This window comes from Rana temporaria (assembly GCF_905171775.1).
Source record: "Rana temporaria chromosome 4 unlocalized genomic scaffold, aRanTem1.1 chr4x, whole genome shotgun sequence".
NCBI lineage: Eukaryota > Metazoa > Chordata > Amphibia > Anura > Ranidae > Rana > Rana temporaria.
The window spans coordinates 245,552-261,675 of record NW_024404460.1 but is presented as its reverse complement, the minus strand read 5'-3'; positions in this window follow the sequence as shown (position 1 = coordinate 261,675).

The window sequence follows — 16,124 nt, the reverse complement described above, 5'->3', positions numbered from 1 at the left end:
GCAGCTCGAAAACGGGTAAGTACTGCTCATATTTTAAAACAAATAGCCGATTCCCCTAGACAAAACGAGCAGGAAGCGAAGGGGAAAATGTGTAAGGTATGGGTGAACCCCCGCTTTAACTGATGAGGCTGCTCTGATGGGCACTCATGAGACGGCACTGATGATGAGGCACTAATAAGTAGCACTGATTGGCACTGATAGGTGGCAATTATGAGCACTGATGGGCACTTGTGGGTGGCACTGATAAGCATAGGTAGGCAGCACTGATGAGTGGCACTGATAGGCAGCACTGAGGCACTGACAGGTATTACTGATGGGCACTGATTGGCATCTCTGCTGGGCATTAATTGGCATCCCTGGTGGGCACTGATTGAAATCCCTGGTGGGTATGGGTTAGCATCCCTGGTGGGCATCCTTGATGGTCATGCACTGATAATTGATGCGCTGATTATCAGCAAATCCCCCCCCCCCCCCCCCAAGTAATCCATCAAATTAAAATGTTTATTCTTCATCTACAGATATCCAAAAAGTATGGTCCCATCTGCACTGTTTACTTTGGTTCCAAGCCTACTGTTGTTGTCACTGGGTATCAAGCCATAAAGGAAGTGTTCACTGACTCTGGCGATACTTTTCTCAATCGAGGATCTGTACCCTTTTATGACCGTCTTTTCAAGTTTGAAGGTGAGAGGCAACACTTTTAAAAATACCTTCTGATTAAATGTGAATGTTCAGTATTGAAGTTCTCTTAGGCCCCTTTCACACTGAATTGCCGCAGAATTGCAGCGGTATTCGGCCGCTAGCGGTGCGGTATTAACCCCCGCTAATGGCCGGAAAAGGGTTAATACCGCCAGCAATGTGGCTCTGTAGAGGCGCATTGCGGGCGGTATTACCGCGGTTTCCCATTACTTTCAATTGGAAGGAGCGGTAAACACACCTCTCCTCTCACCACTCCAAACATGCTGCTGGCAGGACTTTTGTAGCGGTCCCGCCAGCACATCGCCTCAGTGTGAAAGCCCTCGGGCTTTCACACTGAGAATGCAGCGCAGGAGTTTTTCAGGCGGTATTTAGGCGCTATTTCTAGCGCTAAACCTCCTGAAAAACTCCTCAGTGTGAAAGGGGCCTTAGTGTATTCATTTATTACCCAATTCGGTCCTCACACCTGTTTACCTCCTATGGACCATATTTCACATTTCTGTTATGGTCTGTTAAAGCGGCGGTTCACCCTAAAAACGACTTTTTTTTATTACACTGCCCCCCCACATTACAATATGATTAAGGCTATTATTATTTTTTTGATGCTGTACATACCTTTGTACAGCATATTCACCCGTGGCTTCGTGGTTGCGAGTCCCGCGGGAGTGGGCGTTCCTAACATGTCTGTGATTGACATTTTGACCAAAAACGAGCTCCCCCCCATCGCGTAAGCCGCGTCACGATTGGCGAAAGGAGCCGAACGGCGATGCGCATGCGCAGTATAGCGCTGACTCGCCGTTTGGCTCCTTTCGCAAACCGTGACACGGCTTACGCGACGGGGGGGAGCTCGTTTTTGGTCAAAATGTCAATCACTGACATGTTAGGAACGCCCACTCCCGCGGGACTCGCAACCCCGAAGCCACGGGTGAATATGCTGTACTAAGGTATGTACAGCTTTAAAAAAATAATAATAAGAGCCTTAATCGTATTGTAATGTGGGGGGGCAGTGTAATAAAAAAAAGTAGTTTTTAGGGTGAACCACCCCTTTAAGGAGTCTATAACTTTGCAATTACTCATGATAAAGAATTGATACATACATTTTTTTGGGGAACAAAGGGGCTTTCTTGTGACTTAAAGTCCTCTGTAAAAAATGTTTTTATATATTTGCATTTTATGTGAGAAATCTGAAAAAAAAATGTATTTTTTCAAGTTTGAACAATAATATGTAGAACACAAGTACCATTACTGGGGGAAAACATACATTTTGTTCTGCTGTTTGTTTGTTTTTGTTTTTTAATGCAACATTAAAATGACATTTTTGGTACAAAGCATGTTATTATTAAGATGGTACAAATAAAGATATTTTTTTTGCATATATTTCATTTTTCTCATAATGCATCAGTAATTTAAAGTTCCTACTGATATAAATAAAACAGATATATCCTGAACCACATATTATTTAACAGTAAATCCTTAACCACTTCCCGTCCGCCATACAGCAGAATGACACCCAGAAAGTGGTTACGTTATCCTGACTGGACGTCAGACTGACACACCGCATCACTGATCCCAGTAAAGAGCCTCTGATGTCGGCTCTTTACCACGTGATCAGCTGTATCCAATCCCAGCTGATCACAGTGTAAACAGGAAGAGAAGCTTACTAGCTTTTCCTTCGCTTGCACTGACGCGCAAATAGAGGAGAGCCAATCGATTATCAGTGCAGCCCCCTCAGGGATGCCCACCAAGGCCAACCAGGTATGCCCACCCATTAACACCAGGGTTGCTAATCAGTGCCCATTAGTAATGCCTGCCAGTGCCTCCTCATCAGTGCTGCCTATCAGAGCCATTTTTCAGTGCCACCAATCAGTACCCATCAGTGCCACTTATCAGTACCCATCAGTGTCGCCTATAAGCGCTCACCATTGCCACCTATGAGTGTCCATCAGCACCACCTATCAATGCCCATTAGTGCCACCTATTAGTGCCCATCGGTGAAGGAGAAAACGTACTTATTTACAAAATTTTATAACAGAAACAAAGAAAAACTATTTTTTTTTTATTTGTTTTGTTTAGCAAAAAAAAAAACCCCAGAGGTGATCAAATACCACCAAAAGAAAGCTCTATGGGCCAGATCCTCAAAAGGGATACGCCGTCGTATCCCTGTTTCTATCTTTGGAACTGATCCTCAGAAGCAGTTTTCCATAGTTAGGCAGAAGATCTGACATCTGTAAGGGACTTACACTGCTGGATCTTAGGATGCAGTACCCCATCCGCCACTGGGGGCATTTCGTGTCAAAATGCCGCCTCGGGTATGCAAATTAGCATTTACGGAGATCCACAAAGCTTTTCAGCTTCGTTTTTTCTCCGTAAGTTTTAGTTTGCAATCGTAAAATTAGGGCTGCTTTTACAAAGTGTAAACTGTTTACACCTTGTAAAAACAGACCCTTCTGTCCAGCGACGCGATTTTTTTTTGTTTTAATTTTTTTTTTTCCGCCGTATGCTTTTTTTTTCCCGACGCAACTTTATTGACCCGTCGCAATCCACAAAGCTCGGCGGGAAAATGACGTCACGAGCATGCGCAGTACGGCCGGCGCGGGAGCGCGCCTAATTTAAATGGGACTCGCACCATTTGAATAGGAACGCCTTGCGCCGGTGGAATTTAAGTTACACAGCCGAAAATTTCTAGGTAAGTGCTTTGTGGATCGGGCACTTAGGTAGAAATTTTAAGGCAGTGTAACTTAAATGGGAAAATTTGCGTTACGCCGGATCTTTGTGGATCTGGCCCTATTTGTGGGAACAAAATGATAAAAAATGTGTTACATGACCGTGCAATAGTCATTCAAAGTACGAGAGCGCTGAAAGCTAAAAATTGGCCTGGAAGGCCCAGGAAGGGGGGGAAGTGACCTGTATTGAAATGGTTAAAGATAACATTTATATGTTAACATTGTATATATGTGCTTTATAATAGTTCAAAATAGAAACATGGAACAGGAGATAAAACGGTTGTATAGTGCTTATACATGGTGATCTAGTGAAATGAATGGGTTAAGTCAGGGGTGTCCAAACTTTTTTCAAAGAGGGCCAGATTTGATGAAGTGAACATGCATGAGGGCCGACTATTTTGCCTAAAATTCTTTGAACCATTAAAATTCTGTCTAAGTGTGTTTGTCCGAGCTCTAATACACGGCCCAAAAAGAATTCTCTTGCCTTTGTGGCTGTGTGTGGTGAAGAGATGAGCTTGGGCGTGTTATTTGGATATACTGTATATATTTTATTTGTGACCTCAACGAATCCCAGAGCACTGCTCAGGACTAAGGATGAGCTTGGGCGTGTTATTTGGATATACCGTATTTATCGGCGTATAACACGCACAGGCTTACCATTGCCATGAATGCAGCCTCACCATTGCCACTAATGCAGCCTTACATGTGCCACCAATGCAGCTTCACATGTGCCATAAATGCAGCCTTACCATTGCCATCAGTGCAGCCTGATCATTGCCCATCTGCAGCCTCGGAGGGCAGAAGGAGGGGGCGGGACGAGTGCTGACAGATTACAAACAGGAGAATGTCTTGTTTACCCTGTGGCCTCTTTAATACAAAGTCCCGCCTCCTATGATAGACAGAACAGTCGTCCAATGGCATCCCAGGAGACGGGACTTCCAATAGAGACGCTGCTGAGTAAACAGGAGATTCTCTTCATGTAATCTGACAGCGCTCGTCCTGCCCCCTCCCTGTCCCCTCCAAGGCAGCGCCGATAAATACAGTATATATTTTTGTGGCCCTGGGAGCCACAAACAATATATATATCCAAATCCCCAGGGGGCCATATTAAATCAACAGGGGGGCCACATTTGGCCCGCGGGCCGGACTTTGGACATGCCTGGGTTAAGTAGTAAAATAAGAGCATGTCCTGGTGAATTAAGAGTTATCTAACTCCCTAGGCAAGACCAGATACTTGCGCCCCCCCACCCCAAGGAAAAAAACAAAATAAATTCAATATTTCTAGCACCAGAATTCCTGTAAAACACTAAACTGATGACCTATAAGGGGCTTTGCATGTGTGGACCCATGAAATGCCCAAAAACGTCAGTACCCTATATTATTTCATAGGCAACGCTTTAAAAGCCCCTGCAGGACATCAGGTTAGTGTTATGCAGTAGTTCTGATGCTAGAATTATTGCTCTCACTCCAGCATGCACGGTTATACATAACGGCCCATAACGGATTCAGATACGAGTTACGACGGCGTATCTCCAAATACGCCGTCGTAACTCTGAGTGTGCGGGGTCGTATCTATGCGCCTGATTCTTAGAATCAGTTACGCATAGATTTCCCTAAGATCTGACCGGCGTAAATCTCTTACACCGTCGTATCTTAGGCTGCATATTTACGCTGGATGCTAGGTGGCGCTTCCGTATATTTCCGTGTCGAATATGCAAATTAGGTAGATACGCCGATTCAGAAACGTACGTCCGCCCGGCGCATTTTTTTACGTTGTTTACGTAAGGCTTTTTCCGGCGTAAAATTACCCCTGCTATATGAGGCGTATCCAATGTTAAGTATGGACGTCGGGCTAGCGTCGAATTTTCCATTGATTACATAGTATTTGTGCAGCTTTTCTTCAAACATAATTTTTTTAAAAAAAAACAAACATTTTGATGAAGAAAAAAAAGAAGAAGTTAGCCCAATTTTATTGTATAATGTGAAAGATGATGCTACGCCGAGTAAATAGATACCTAACATGTCGCACTTAAAAATTGCATCTGCGTGTGGAATGGCGGAAAACTACAGTGCTTAAAATTCTCCATAGGCAAAGCTTTAAACGCCTTTACAGGTTACCAGTTTAGAGTTACAGAGGAGGTCTGATGCTAGAATTATTGCTCTCACTAATAACATTAACGGCAATACCTCACTAGGGATGAGCCTGATGTTCGACCCGAACATCGGGTGTTCCCCGGACAGCGAACATTATGTGGTGTTCGCGGCAAATTTGAAAGCTGCGGAAACACTGTTCAAGTCTATTGGACACTAACATGAAAAACCAAAAGTGCTAATTATAAAGGCTAATATGCAAGTTATTGTCCTAAAAAGTGTTTGGGGACCCGGGTCCTGCCCCAGGGGACATGCATCAATGCAAAAAAAGTAATTTAAAATTGATAGCGGCTGTAATAAATTGTTGGGTCCTGGCAATACAGATAAAAGTCATTGAAAAAAACAGCATGGATTCCCCCACCAGTCCATTACCAAGCTCTTTGGGTCTGGTATGAATATTAAGGGAAACCCCCAACCAAAATGTAAAAAAAAATCCGTATCATATATATGATTTTGAAATATTTGGATATTAAGGTGAACCCTGCGCCAAATTAAAAGAAAATGGCGTAGGGGTTCCCCCAAAATTCATACCAGACCCTGCCACCATGCAACCTGGCAGGCCGCAGGAAAAGAGTTGGAGGGGGGTGAGAGAGCTCCCCCCTGAACCGTACCAGGCCACATGCCCTCAACATGGGGAGGGTGCTTTGGGGTCTGACCCCAAAGCACTTTGTCCCCATGTTGATGGTGACAAGGGGCCTCATCCCCACAACCCTTGACCGGTGGTTGTGGGGGTCTGTGGGCGGGGGGCTTATCGGAATCTGGAAGCCCTCTCTAACAAGGAGACCCCCAGATCCCGCCCCCCTATTTGAATTGGTAACAGAGTACATTGTACCCCTACCAATTCACAAAAAAGTGTAAAAAAGACAAGAGACAGCTTGGGACAAGTCCTTTATTAAGAAAAAAAAAATGTCCAGCGATGCAAATCCACGTTGCCCGACGGACCGAAAAAGAAAAAGCTGCAACAGTTCCACCTCCATGGGAGGCTCCCGCCAAGTGACGCTTCTTCTCGGTGACAGCTGTCATATAGCTGAGGGTGGGACCACCCGGTGACGTAGATGGGTGACCCCGCTCCCCTCTGACTCCAAGGGGCTTCCGAGACAAGGTCAGGTCTTCTCTCTCTACACAGGACAGCCATAGTTGCTGGCCGCATTGCTCCCAGCTTCCTCCATGGCATTCCTTGTAATAGGAATAAAAGTGTTAAAAAAAATTCAAGTGTAAAAAAATAAAAAAAAATAAGTAGAATAAAAAAAATGATAAAAAAAAAAAAATTAAAACGCCCCTGTCCCCGGTAGTTTGCGAGCAGAAGTGAATGCACTCGTAAGTCTCGCCGACATATGTAAACGCTGTTCAAACCACATATGTGAGGTATCGCTACGTGTGTTAGAGTGCCAGCAACAATTCTAGCACTAGACCTCTTCTGTAAATCTAAACTGGTAACCTGTAAACATTTTCAAAACGTCGTCTATGGAGATTTCTAAGTACCGAAGTCTGGCGCCATTCCATGAGTGTGTGCAATTTTAAAGCGTGACATGTTAGGTATCTTTTTTTACTTGGTGTAACATCATCTTTCATATTTTACAAAAACATTGAGCTAACTTTACTGTTTTGTTATTTTTTAATTCATGAAACCGTTTTTTTCCCCAAAAAAAGGCGTTTGAAAAATGATTGCGCAAATATCGTGCAAGCTAAAACGTTGCAATGACTGTTGTTTTATTCCCTCTGCTAAAAAAAACATATATAATGTTTGGGGGGTTCTGAGTAATTTTCTAGCTAAAAAATGATGATTTGTACATGTAGGAGAGAAGTGCCAGAATAGGCACGGTATTGAGGTGGGTATAAAAGCCCGGTATTGAAGTGGTTAAACAACTAAAAATTTTTGTAAATGGAGTACCATCGTAAAAATGCAATCTTCAGCTAAAACAATTTTTTTTAAACGAAATAAAAAAAATATATTAAAGCGGTAGTTCACCCTCACTGACATGATTTTTCCATCGAGACAGGCATAGTAGCGCGAGCTACAGTATGCCTGTCCCGATTTTTTTACCCCCGTACTCACTGTGTACCTGTACGATAAAGATTTCGGCTCCCGCGGGGAATGGGCGTGCCTATGGAGAGGGAGGATGATTGACGGCCGGCCCTGGCACGTCACTCTCCCCGAAGACAGCCGGAGTAGGTCTCGGCTCTTCACGGCGCCTGCGCACAGGCTATGCGCAGGCGCCGTGAAGAGCCAAGCCTATTTCGGCTATTTCCGGAGAAGCGTGACGCGCCAGAGCCGGCCGTCAATCATCCTCCGTCTCCATAGGCACGCCCATTCCCCGGTATCTTCGATGTACGAGTACAAGGTGAGTACGGGGGTAAAAAAATCGGGACAGGCATACTGTAGCTCGCGCTACAATGCCTGATTTTATGGTAGAAGAAAAAAATATATTTTTTTTTGCGTTCATAGGGTGAACCCCCGCTTTAACCATAGCTGAGTTATATGAAGCCCCCTAATGGTTAAGAAGTGTATAACACACCTGAAAATGTGACATCACAGGTATAACTCCATGTAAAACAACCCATAAATGTTGAAATGTATTTTAACAAGCACTTTTTATGTTTTAATTTCACCTATAAATCATTCCAAAATGTTTCTTAAAAAATTTCTATTACTACATGGTTATCTTAAGAAAAAAAACAATCCCCTCTCCGTGAAAAACAATATAAATACATATAATGCAGGAAAAAATAAACTCCTATAGCAAGGCAACAAAAACGTCTTTTGTCCAAATTTGATGAAAAAACATGGAAAGCAGTATTGCATCAAAAGACCCTGTACAAAACAGCTAAGGTAGAAATCCAAGTGTGCTTCAACTATTATTAACCACTTCAGCTCCGGAAGATTTGACTGCTAAATGACGAGCCACTTTTTGCAATTCGGCATTTAAATTTAACTGACAATAGCGCGGTCGTGCGATGTTGTACCCAAACAAAATTTACGTCCTTTTTTCCCCCCGCAAATAGAGCTTTCTTTTGGTGGTATTCAATCACCTCTGCGGTTTTTATTTTTTGCGCCATAAACAAAAATAGAGCGACAATTAAATAAATATATATATTTTGGACTTTTACAATTTTTTTTTCTCAGTTTAGGCCAATACGTATTCCTCTACATATTTTTTGGTTAAAAAATCGCAATAAGCGTTTATCGATTGGTTTGTGCAAAAGTTATAGGCCCGGATTCACATACATTAGCGCATATTTATGCCGGCATAGCGAATCTAATATAAGCTACTCCGAAGCAGCGCAGAGAGGCAAGCACCGAATTCACAAAGCACTTGCCTCCCAAACTGCGCTGGGTTCCCTCGGCGTAAGCCGTCGTAGGTGGAAGTGGGCGTGAGCCATGCTAATGAGGCGTGACCCCATGCAAATGATGGGCCGACTGCCATACAAGTACTTAAAACGAACGGCGCATGCGCCGTTCCGTGGATGTATCCCAGAGCGCATGCTCAGAATCACGTCGGAACTACTCCCTAAAATACGACGGATTACTGCCTACGACGTGAACGTAACCCACACCCAGCCCTATTCACGTACTACGTAAACGACATAAAATACGTCGGCTGTGTTCCCGGGTCCATACCTTAGCAAGAGTTGCGTCTCATATATGGGGAATAACTTTACGCCGGATGTACGACTTACGCAAACCGCGTATATTATGCGCCGGACGCAAGTACGTTCGTGAATCAATGTATCTCCCTCATTTCCATATTTGAATAGGAAATCAATGGGAGCGCCACTTGCGGCCAGCGTAAATATGCGCCGACGATACGCCGGCGTAGGAAAGTTACGTCGGTCGGATGAAGCCTATTTTCAGGCGTATCTTGGTTACAGAGTCCGGCGCATAGATACGATGGCGCATATTTACACTTACGCGGCATATCCCGAGATTAGTTTGCGTAAGTGCTTTGTGAATCCAGGCCATAGTGTTTACAAAATGGGGGATAGATTTATTGCATTTTTTTTTTTACTTGTTATGGTGGCGATTTGCAATTTTTATCGTGACTGCGACATTATGCCGGACACATCGGACACTTTTGACACTATTTTGGGACCATATACATTTATACAGAGATCAGTGCTATAAAAATGCACTGATTACTGTATAAATTTGACTGGAAGGGAAGGAGTTAACCAGTAGGGGCGGGGAAGTTGTTAAGTGTGTCCTAGGGAGTGATTCTAACTGTTAGGGGGTGTGGCTTACTGTGACACATCAGCTGCTCCCAATGAGAGGGAGAAGATGATCAGTGCTGTGTCACTAGGCAGAACAGGGATATGCCTTGTTTACAAACACATGCCCCCGTTCTGCCATTCCGTGATCCGATCGCGGGACACCGGCGGACATCGAGTCCCTCAGGCATGGTCACGGAGACCGCGGAGGGCACACGCAGGCACCCGCTAGGGGGTAGGTTCAAAGCAACGTACAGTATGTATAACGTTGCTTTGCCTGCCCGTGCCATTCTGCCAACGTAAATGTGTGTGAGGCAGTCAGCAAGCGGTTAATAAAGGCAATAATATCTCATTCTAGATTGAGACCATAAAGTGTATACATTTTTAGATCAAAGAGCAATTCTGTTTCCAAACAGTAAAGTAACCCTGAAAGGGGAAAGTGCTTCTGACCTGAATATTATCTGGTCCATAAACAAGGTAAAGCGGGAGTTCACCCAATGATGTTTTTTTTCCTCTTTTCCCCATAGCTTCCTGCTCGTTTTGTCTAGGGGAATCGGCTAGTTGTTTTAAAATATGATCCGTACTTACCCGTTTTCGAGCTGCATCTTCTTCCGTCGCTTCCGGGTATGGGTCTTCGGGAGCGGGCGTTCCTTCTTGATTGACAGTCTTCCGAGAGGCTTCCGACGGTCGCATCCATCGCGTCACTAGTAGCCGAAAGAAGCCGAACGTCGGTGCGGCTCTATACTGCGCCTGCGCACCGACGTTCGGCTTCTTTCGGAAAATCGTGACGCGATGGATGCGACCGTCGGAAGCCTCTCGGAAGACTGTCAATCAAAATAGGAACGCCCGCTCCCGAAGACCCATACCCGGAAGCGGCGGAGAAGATGCATCTCGTAAACGGTAAGTACGGATCATATTTTAAAACAAATAGCCGATTCCCCTAGACAAAACGAGCAGGAATCTAAGGGGAAAAAGTGTTATGTGCGGGTGAACCTCCGCTTAAGGAGAAATTAAGGTGGAGGTAATCACTGTGCTATAATCTCTGGCTTGCGTATCGAGATGCATGGTTTCTTGCACATGAGGTGGTCAAGAATGAATATGAAGTCATAAATATGGAAAATAACAGAGATGGAATCTATTTGTTTATTGAACTTTATTGTAAGTGGTACAAGACACTATTATTTATTTTTTCATGTGGATGAGATATACACTTTGTTGATTTAAGGGTGTTGGTTAGCAGGTGCAAAACAAATTGTATGCACTGTGATTTATGACTTGTGGGAACAAGCCGCTATACATCATGATTATGAGTGAACGTTTACAGTATGGTTTAATATATACTGTGTATATAGGTAGGGTGGGACTGTCACTTTTACTTTCTGTTGCTAGTAAATTACTTCGAACTCCCAAATATTATATATTTTCTGTAAGCAGAAGACCTGTAGAATAAAATGGCGTTAGTTGCAATTTTTTATGTTGCACGTTTTTTGCTCAGCTGTTTATCAAATGCATATTTTTAGAAACAAATACAATACAATTACTTTTAGTGCCCACAAACACAATATAATATTACACTTTTTGATGAAATATAGAAGATGGGGTTGTGTTGAATAAATCGATACCAAACATGTCAAGACTTAATATTGCATGTGTCCATGAAATTGCAAAAAAACTGTGATACCTAAAACCTAACTTAAAAGCTTTTACAAGTTATCAGTTTAGAGCTTACCGTGATTCATGGTCCTTGAATTAGTGTTCTCACTCGAGGGAAATTAGCTATTTCAAATGGAGGTGAGGAGAAGTTAAATATATTTCTTTTATCACAGGACCACTTTGTACTGACGATGTTTCTTACACATTTTTATTAGTATTATATTCTTATTGACGTTTAGGCTTATCGTTTACCAATGGAGATACATGGAAACAGTTGAGACAGTTTTCCCTCCAGACTCTTAAGGGTTTTGGAATGGGCAAGAAAAGCTTAGAAGACTCTATTCTGAATGAAGCACATCATATTGTGGAGCACTTCAGAAGCCTAAATGGTAAGTATAAATCACTTTTCACCAGCGTTATCATCAACCTTAATAATTATTCACGGTGATCCAATATGTGATCCAATATGTGCTGCCGAAATGATAATAAAGTGCTTCCAAACTGGTATAAATAAGATGGTTTGCAGAGTTCTGATAATATAAACCAAGTCAGACACCACTGCTAGGTGTAATAGAAATCAGGAGGATAACGATACCCAGATGATCAGGATTTTGGTCTCCAATGCTGTAATGGATTGCTCTGAAACCTTCATTACTTCTCAATCCTTCATAGACCCGTATTACTAAAAAAAAAAAAATGACAAACTCATTGTGCAGATGGACTAAACTGGGAGTGAAATAAATGAAATACACCACAGTTTCACTCACACATGAGCCGCAATATGATCGCATGTAAGAAGGTCAGTTGCATAAATAGAGCTTCTCACTTGGCTGTCCGTTCTCACACAGCACTAAGGTAAATGACTCCTCCCATTTAGGAGGGGCCCCAGGGTCTCCACTATGCTTATGTTGGAGTTCCGTCTCTTGGAGGGCATCAAGAACCCATTTGAAATCTGCTTGTCGTGATTTTTTGAGTTTGGAACCTAGGGATAGAAATTCTCCCCTAACTACTGCCTTATGACCCTTCCACACCATACCCAGAAGGGGATCTGGGCTGACATTAAAGTCCCCTCCGAGGACCACAAAGCCTTCTTTAAATTCCACCAATAGTTCGAGGGTTGCATCTATGAAAGTTAGTTGATTGGTATTGGGGGCATAAATTGTGGCAAAAGTATATACTTTCCCAGCAATAGTACATTTAAAAAAAACATAATGACCCAGCGAATCTATTTTGCTTCCCGTGAGCTGGAAAGGGCAAGTTTTTTATGGATCACAACCGTAGTACCCCTGGATTTGGAGGTTGGGGAGGCACTGTGGAACCACTGATTGTAGAAATGGGTATGGAGTGGGGAGTAAAATGGGTTTCCTGTAGGAAAACCACTTGTGCCCCTGACTTCTTAAGTTCCCGCCATAATTTGTTATGTTTACCTGGGGAGCAGAGGCCTTGTACGTTATAGGATACTCTTGGGTATGCTCCTGGGAAGGGTGGAGATGAAGGGAGAGAGAAGAGAGAGGGGAGGAGAGAATTCGAAAACAAACACAAAGTTACCAATCAAGGCAAAAAAAACACAATAAAGTAGTATTATCCATAGCAATAAACAAAACATCTGTAGGCCGGGTGTGAGGCCCTCCACTATAGGGGTGGGGACCCCAGACCACAACCCATAGTACCAATAGGGCACTGTACCCTTAAAGAGGGGGCCTACGTGGGGAACAGGTGCCAACATGGGGGGGGGAGGTAGGAAGTCCCACCCCTGTCCACCGCATCTTACAAGGTGCTAAGATCGGATGAGGGTTTTTCTTTTAGTTAGAGCAAGTGTTCGCAGTCTCATAGCGAGGGCCAAGGTGGCAAAGTTGGGGAGCCCCAACCATAGCCTGGGTGGAAGCATCAATGTTTGTCCGGCAATGAACCGGGAACAGCAACTCAGGTGCATTGGACGGGTAGTGATTCCATCTGGGGCAGTCTCGGAGTCCAGGCACAAATGCCATGTCAAGCGGGTCAGTCTAGGAAGGGGTTCGGTGTATAGGGACAGGGTCTCCCTGCAGCAACTAAAGAAGAATACAGATACCACCAGAGTTTCCACGGAAGACATCACTATCAGTCCCAGGAAGTTGATGGGCCCACCGAGGGATCATGGGTTGGGTGCTGTCTATCTCTTTTGCGGCTCTTGTGGTTGAGGGAGCTTTATCCCAGGGGCGTCAGGCAGTCCCCTTTAGTCTGGGAAATCTACAGAGAGAAAGTGTGGGAGGTTTTTGGTTCACCTTTTATTCACATCGCTTTAGTAATCTTTACATATATATTACACCCAGCATGCCTTGTATCCCACTCTACACAGAAGGATGTCAGATCTCCCTAATGCTGAGGATCACCATTGGGCTTCAGGGGCCCCGGGACTTTGCTACATACACTATGAGCTTTTTCTTTAGAATTTTACTACATGGTGGAAATGAGACCAAATTACTCATCAGCAACAGTGGGCTCCCTCCGAAGATACACTTAGGCCCCTCCAGTATGATTTCCATGTGAGATGTTGATTTGTGTCTGGTAAGTGGCCATTTCTACCACACTTTCACTTAAGAAGGACGTTAACATGTATTATTATATGGACAATTATGATTGTCTTCTCTCTTTAACCACTTGCCGCCCGCCAATGACAGATTGACGTCGGCAAAGTGGTTGTAAAATCCTGACTGGACGTCATATGATCGTTGTTGAAGGGTGTCAGTCTGACACCCCGCAACACCGATCTAGGTAAAGAGTCTCTCATGGAGACTCTTTACCACGTGATCAGCCGTGTCCAATCACAGGTGATCACAATGTAAACAGGAAAAGCCGGTAATCGGCTTTTCCTCACTCGCGTCTGTCAGACGCAAGTAGAGGAGAGCCGATCGGCTGCTCCTGTGACAGGGGGGAGTTTGTGCTGATCGATTATCAGCACAGCCCCCCTGAGGATGCCCACTGGACCACCAGGGATGCCCACTAGACCACCAGGGATGCAAAAAAAAGGTATGCCACCCTAGACCACCAGGGATGAGAAGGACACAAAAATGGATGCCAATCAGTGCCGCAATGGATGCCAATCAGTGCCCACAATGGGCATCACTGATTGGCAGGCATTGTTTGACACTGATTGGCATCCATTAGTACAACACATATGATAGTGCCCATCTATGCCCATCCGTGCCACCTATCAGTGCCTATCCATGCCGCCTATCAGTGCCCATCCGTGCCGCCTATTCGTGCCCATCCATGCTGCCTATCCGTACCCATCCGTGCCGCCTATCTGTGCTCATCTGTGCCACCTATCCGTGCCCATCCGTGTCGCCTATCCAAGCCCATCCATGCTGCCTATCCGTGCCGCCTATCAGTGCCCATCCGTGCCGCATTTTAGTGCCCATCAATGCCACCACATCAATGCCACCTCATCTGTGCCCATCAGTGCCGCCTTATCAGTGCCCGTCAGTGCAGTACCATCAGTGCCCATCAGTGAAGGAGAAAACGTACTTATTTATAATGTTTTATAACAGAAACAAAAAAAAATGTTTTTTTAAATCGTCATTTTTTATTTATTTTTTGCAGAAAATAAATATCCCAGAGGTGATCTAATACCACCAAAAGAAATCTCTATTTGTGGGAACAAAATTATAAACATTTTGTTTGGGTACAGTGTAGCACGACCGCGCAATTGTCATTCAAAGTGCAACAGCGCTGAAAGCTAAAAATTGGTCTGGGAGGGAGGGTGTATAAGTGCCCGGTATGGAAGTGGTTAAAGAGGACTTTTTTTAAACTGAATGTTGTTGATTATCAGTTGTTTTGTATGTTGTTAATTAGCACTGAAATTTTCGTTTTAATATTTCACTAGAGGGTGGTGTTTTTTCCTCAATTGCTAGCAGCTCCAATTATGACTTGCGCTGATCTTCTTTTTTTCTTATATTCACAATATCATTGTACTTTCCTGTATTTAGAGGAGCCATTTGAACCCAGCACTACCTTGATCTGTGCCTCCTCCAATATCCTTGCTAACATGTTAATGGGAACTCGCTATGACTACAATAACAAGAAGTGGATGGAAATCCTACAGAAGTCACGTGACGCTTTCCAAATCCTTTCATCTGTCTGGGGTCAGGTGAGAAAATGACTTGATGTCCAGAGATACGGACCATGGTATAACCTGGCCATACGCCAGTAGAATTATGCTCAAACATTTACATTAGGGTTGTCCCGATACCACTTTTTTAGGACTGAGTATGAGTACCGATACTTTTTTTAAATGTGTCCCCAAATGCAGCCATGTCCCCCCACATATGCAGCCATGTCCCCCCATATCCAGCCATGTCCCCCCACATATGCAGCCATGTCCCCCCATATCCAGCCATGTCCCCACACATATGCAGCCATGTCCCCCCACATATGCAGCCATGTCCCCCCATATCCAGCCATGTCCCCACACATATGCAGCCACGTCCCCCCACATATGCAGCCATGTCCCCCCCATATGCAGCCATGTCCCCCCACAGATGCAGCCATGTCCCCCCACAGATGCAGCCATGTCCCCCCACATATGCAGCCATATCCCCCCCATATGCAGCCATGTCCCCCCATATCCAGCCATGTCCCCCCACAAATGCAGCCATGTCCCCCCATATCCAGCCATGTCCCCCCCATATCCAGCCATGTCCCCCCACAAATGCAGCCATG